We start from the raw sequence: 5,886 nt of genomic DNA on the forward strand, positions 1-5,886 counted from the left end.
AGCTTTGCTTTTTTAGTAATATTGACTCCATATATATGTACATATTATTTGCGTTGATTCAATTATTTAATATTCGAATATATATGTACATATTATTTGCGTTGATTCAATTATTTAATATTCGAATATATACCGACTTTAATTGGTACCCTCTTCATAAATGAAATATAATCCCTACTGCGGGTCATCTTCTAATATTTATAGCATCACAATTCAAAATTAAGACCAAATCTAAACTCTTAGATTTTAATATAAGTGAATGAAAAAAAATCTTACGAATTTCAATAAATAGTGAACAAAATATCAATAAAGGGGTAAGATCGTCATTTTATTATCATATCATATTTTTCATGTTTTGTTATTTATATCAACATAGTGTATAACAAATATCAACACAATGACATGAAAATATCAACATAATGATATGAAAATATCAACACAGATTTATTGAGATTTTTACATGGTTTATTGAGATTTTTTTATGTATTTGTTGATAAAAATCTGCTTATCAACATTTATGAAAATTGAAATAAAAAATATTAAATTTCATCATCCGAACGTCGTCGGAACATATGCAATTGAAATCTCGTTAGAATCCTTATAAAATTACTTTTAATTTGATATATTTTTTGTGAAAAAATAATTTAAATTGAGAGAATTACGTAAATTTAAAGTTTTGGGATAATTTTATTAAGAGAGAATTGACATTAATACACTTTAATTTTAATTAATAATTATTTAAATTTAAAATTAATCCACTTAGCATATATGAATCATTAGATATCTAATCATTAAGAATTAATTTTGATATATATGAATCATTAGATATCTAATCATTAAGAATTAATTTTGATTTTGGATTATAATTAGTTAGTAATTCGTCATCTCCCTCTCTACTACACTCATAATTATAATATGATCATACGAATGTGTAAAAAAATATGCATTCTAGCTCATCCCTTTCAAAAAGTTTACATTCGCACAAAATAGATTTAATCCAATGAAAAAACTAGTCGGTGCCTCGTACTGAGTTCTTGCGGATAGACTTGCATATTTATTACTACTACAATTTACGAACTATTTTATTTGTTTTCAACTATGTCACAATCATTAACATATTCAAGATATAGACAGTTATGCCATAATAATTTATAAATCCATCTGCTGGAAACGTTTCAATAATTTAACATCAGAAAACCTACCATTTAGTTTATAATTTACTTATTTTTCTTGAAAGTTAGAAATCAAACTATTCTACTTGAATCGCCCCTATGGACTATGCCTACACATGTTTTGTTTTATCTTTAGATAATGAATACAAAAAAAGAAATACGTACATCCACAATTAATTTAAATGGTACTTAATAAGAATTAATTAGAATTAATTTGAGTTTATTAATTCTTTAAAAACAGTTTATAATTATTATGCAACTAAAAACAACGCATGGCTCTTGAGCCTTTTTCTTTTACGTTTCCCTCTTTTATTCCGATTATATTTTAACTACTCATCTATCAAAAATTATGATCTAAGCATATTTTTGTTTTATCATCTTTCAGATTAAACAATTCTCTATCTAATACTCTTCCTTCCGAGTAAACAATTCTCTAACTAATACTATTCCGTCCCGATCGTTTTGTTTCCATAAAATGTATAGTACTCCCTCCATTATCAATTAGAATCTCATTTTTCTGTTTCAGTATAATTTTTTTTAACTAAAATGATCAAATTCCATTAAAATTACAAATCACAATTCCAAAATGCATATACATTCATCCTTCACTTTCCTCAGCAGGGTGAAAAAAGTTTCAAATTTGATTGAAAGTAAAAAACATTACAACCTAGTACAACGGATAGAGAATCATTTTCTTAGTGAAAGAATTGGTCTGAACCACATAGAGACCTATAACAAAAATTACCATCAGTAGTAAACCATCTTCCATGGAGCCAAGATGTATGGACTCTTAAAAGTTGCATACCAAGTTTTAGCTTCACTAGAACAGTGTCTCCTTATGCGCAAATAAACAACACTAGCACTGAAAGATTGTTGATGTATTGGCAGAGCCACGGTGGGGCCCTTAGGCCCCTCACCCATTTGACTTATTACTATATATAAGCTATGTATGCAGTGATTAATAATTGAATCAGTAGCTAAGTTGGATTGAGTTATATTGTACTAATCTAACTCGTTTGGGTTCGAATTCCATTTCTTGCATTTTCATTGTAATACTATTTTTATGCCTTTTTGGTAATTTCTCTAGTAATTGTATGCTACAAGTATACAATCTTATAGCTAATAATTTCAGTTTATACCATAAAGAATTTTTCATATTAATTTTGTTCTAGTAATTTTTAATGTTACATGTAGCTATTAATTTTGTATAATTAAGTTTTTTCAGTTACAGTTAAATGATTTTCGTTATTTAACAAAATAAATTACTCCTGTATCTTTAATTCCATGAATATATAAACATTTTATATAATATTATTTAGAAATTAGTTTTAATCATGTCTTTGTTATTATAGTAAAAAATCTAGAATAGAAGAAAATAATTAATTAATTCCATAAATGCATAGATTTATTATTAGTAAAATCATTTTGAATAGTGTGCTCTTTATTATAAAAAACTCTATTCTTTTAACTTTTTTTTATTTCGACGTTATTATATTCTTAAATTTTACTACTCATACTCTAATTATTTATCTCGTTATCCATGTCTCGCACATACTACCACTTATGTCGGAGCCGTTTTCATGTCGTTAACACAGAAAACACTCAACAAATTTTAGCAGTAATTTGGGGCCCCCATGATTAGAATCCTAGCTCCGCAACTGTACCAAACATGTCAATATTTTTGAAGACATCCAACACTTCTTCATCATTGATTTGGCCATCGTACAAGATAGTATGCAGGCTTACCTCAACAACTTCATATCAGTTGTATTCTCAAGAAGTGATTTCATAAAACTCACATATGAAGTAATACAATTATTAGTAAATGAATTAGAAGAAAGCTCATAAGCAATAAGATTTGTATCAACACTTGGGTGTCACTCGTTACACAAAAGAAGGAGAGTTCAAGAACTCCGGATAGACACGCCAAAAGTGTGGCAAAATGATTTGGTTTGAATCTAAGCTCCCGCACCATATTGGGAGCTCTGCCTTGTTGATTTTTTTCTGTTTCAGTATATTTGTGGTATAACTATTTTATTTTTATTATAAGTGGTAATAAATCCTAGATTCCGATAATTCATTCAACTTATATTTTATTTAAAATTAATATATACAACTTAAACTCATATTCACTAATAATTTTTCATTCACTTTGCGTATCATTTTCTTAAAACATATATAATAAGAAATCAGAATCCTCGTGATGAACGAAGAATTAATAATTTGTAACTCCTCTGTTTACATCTTCGTTAAAATATCAAATTAACTCTTTAGCATTAACTGGTCATCCATTTAAGTATTAAACTTTCGATGGTATAATTATTGGCAATACTTTGAGAATATACGAAAAATCATTTTACATTGGATTAAAAGAATAAAACATTTACTGTCACAATTAGAAAATTAGCACTTACTTCTGTCCCATTGAAAATGAAACGTTTCTTTTTCATGATGTACGGCTTCATTAACACAGTCCGAAATGAATACAACTAAAGAAAATGACTCAACTATTTTAACACAATCCGGAATGAATACAACTAAACTAACTTATAGGAGAGAATATAGTTTAATTAGTTAGCGTGTATATAAATATTAGAATTACAAAATATTTTCATTTTTAAATATAATATATGTAGAACATTTTCTTATTATAATCATGGGTTTGATCATACTTTTATTAATTTTTTAAAAATATAATAGTGTAAAATTTTATTTATTACTGTATTTTATAAATGTAATCATTTATTTTAAATATAAATAAAAATTAAAATAAATTCATGTGAACAAACCATACTAATTAATAACTTTTTAAAATATTTTAGCAATAACATGAAATAAACAATTAAAAGTTCAAACCAAATCAAACTGAAAAAACATATAAAAATCTAAACCAGTTTTAAATTTCAATTTGATGATTTTATATTCAATTTTCGATTGTTTTGCTTAAGCAACATAAGTATATTATATATAGGTCCAATGCGATTGTACGGTGTTTCTTAGGCGGGCCTAGAAGAGGTTATTCAGCCCAATGCAGGCCTAATATGAATCCATGGATCTTGAAACCCTAGCTAATCCACACGCCTATAAATACCAATCGCAAAGACTCATCACATTCATATTCATATTTAGATAAACAAGCTCTACGCAGCCTTCATCGTTTTTCGGATTTTGAATTTTAATTTGATTTTCAGATTCAACTGAATCTCTTCGCAATTTCGGTCTTCTTCTTTAAAATTTGATATAGAAATATATTCTGTATCGTTTTCTGTTTTTGTAATTTAATTTAGTTTCCATCTCTTCCTATGAAATAGATAGTGTGTGTGTACAAATAAGCCGATGCTCTGGATGTAAAAAATTGAAGGAAGCATGGTAATGTGCACAGAGAGCGATATTGCAAGGTCGGCATGTCTGCCCCCTCCGATTTTTCATGACTTGGGGGCCTGGTTTTAGACCTACACTTTTTTAAATTTATGTTCTTATTCTTATAATTATTCACTGAAGGGGATAACTTTATATTCATTTGTTGTTAATTCACAAGCCCATCCACACTCCCAGACTAAACAAAATTGATTCAAGCCGATGAAAGAGTATAATACTGGGAGTGGATCCCCGTAGGAACAAAGCAGGGGCTGCTGTTCCCAGAAAACGACGTAGTTTAGTTCATTTGCTACGGTGGATTTTCAATTAAGAGCCTCCGCAATTGTTGGCTAGCGACCGGCTAGCCGATTTGTCGCGCTAGCCGATCGGCTAGCCGAACCATTGCAATCAGCGAGGACGAAATCGGCGAGCGGATCGGCGTCGGTTGGCCGATCGCTTGTCGCTGGCCGATCGGCTAGCCGCCATTGTGGCGGCCCGATCGGCCAGCGCTATTTTTTAATTTTTTTTAATTCTTTTTTTTAATTCTTTTTTTTAATTTTTTTTATTCTTTTTTTTATTTTTGAAAAATTATATAAATGCGATTTTCTCTATCTCTAAATTTCTGTACAAGAGCAACATCTAGCGATGGACAACAACAACTAGCCCAATACAAAATTAAGACCTAAAACAGAAACATGTCATACCGTCGGGTCCGTTCGGCTAGCGGCAAACTATAACGGATTCAAGACATACTAATATTTTTTAATGTATTTTTTTAATAAATTAATGAGTAGAGTGGGGCGGTGGCTTGTGTGTGGAAGCTCGGATTTTTTTTATTTTGCAATTTTTTTTATTTTTAGTTAATGTGCTTTTTTTTAAAAATAAAATTAATGAATTTTCTCGTACATGTCTCGTAAATTTAATTCGGTAATTTAATCGTGATTTTAATTCTGTAAATGTAGTATATTTTGATTTATTTTTATTACGGCTGGCTTATGACTAGCTTATGGCTGGCCTAAATCTGACGTGGCAGGTGGATTTTTTAGTGTTGCTGACGTGGCAGGGGAGAGAATGACTAGTCTATTGCTGGCCAGTGACTGGCCTAAGCACCATTGCGGATGCTCTAGAAGCTTTAAATCTATTGCGGATGCTCTAGAAGCTTTAATTCTATTGTTCACGGAAGGCGACGTTTTGTCCCACTTTTGCAAACTTTAATCTTTTCAAATATAGCTTCAACAAGAGCAACAATAAATAATCCATAAGCAACAATAAATAATCCATAATTGAACAATGCTTTTATTTAAATAACGATTCATTAGCATTGACATATTCATTAAAATAAGATTTTTTATTTTAC

General features: G+C 29.2%; 1 non-coding gene across 1 annotated transcript; it reads left to right on the top strand.

The window, feature by feature from the left end:
* Nucleotides 1–4,525: 4,525 nt before the first annotated feature.
* On the top strand, nt 4,526–4,632 carry LOC125202907 (small nucleolar RNA snoR100). Its single transcript, XR_007173237.1, has one exon. It is a non-coding gene; the product is annotated as a small nucleolar RNA snoR100 (small nucleolar RNA).
* Nucleotides 4,633–5,886: the final 1,254 nt, after the last annotated feature.

Source organism: Salvia hispanica, chromosome 2 (assembly GCF_029641045.1).
Source record: "Salvia hispanica isolate PSC_SH4W2 chromosome 2, Shi_PSC_v1, whole genome shotgun sequence".
Taxonomy (NCBI): Eukaryota; Viridiplantae; Streptophyta; class Magnoliopsida; order Lamiales; family Lamiaceae; genus Salvia; species Salvia hispanica.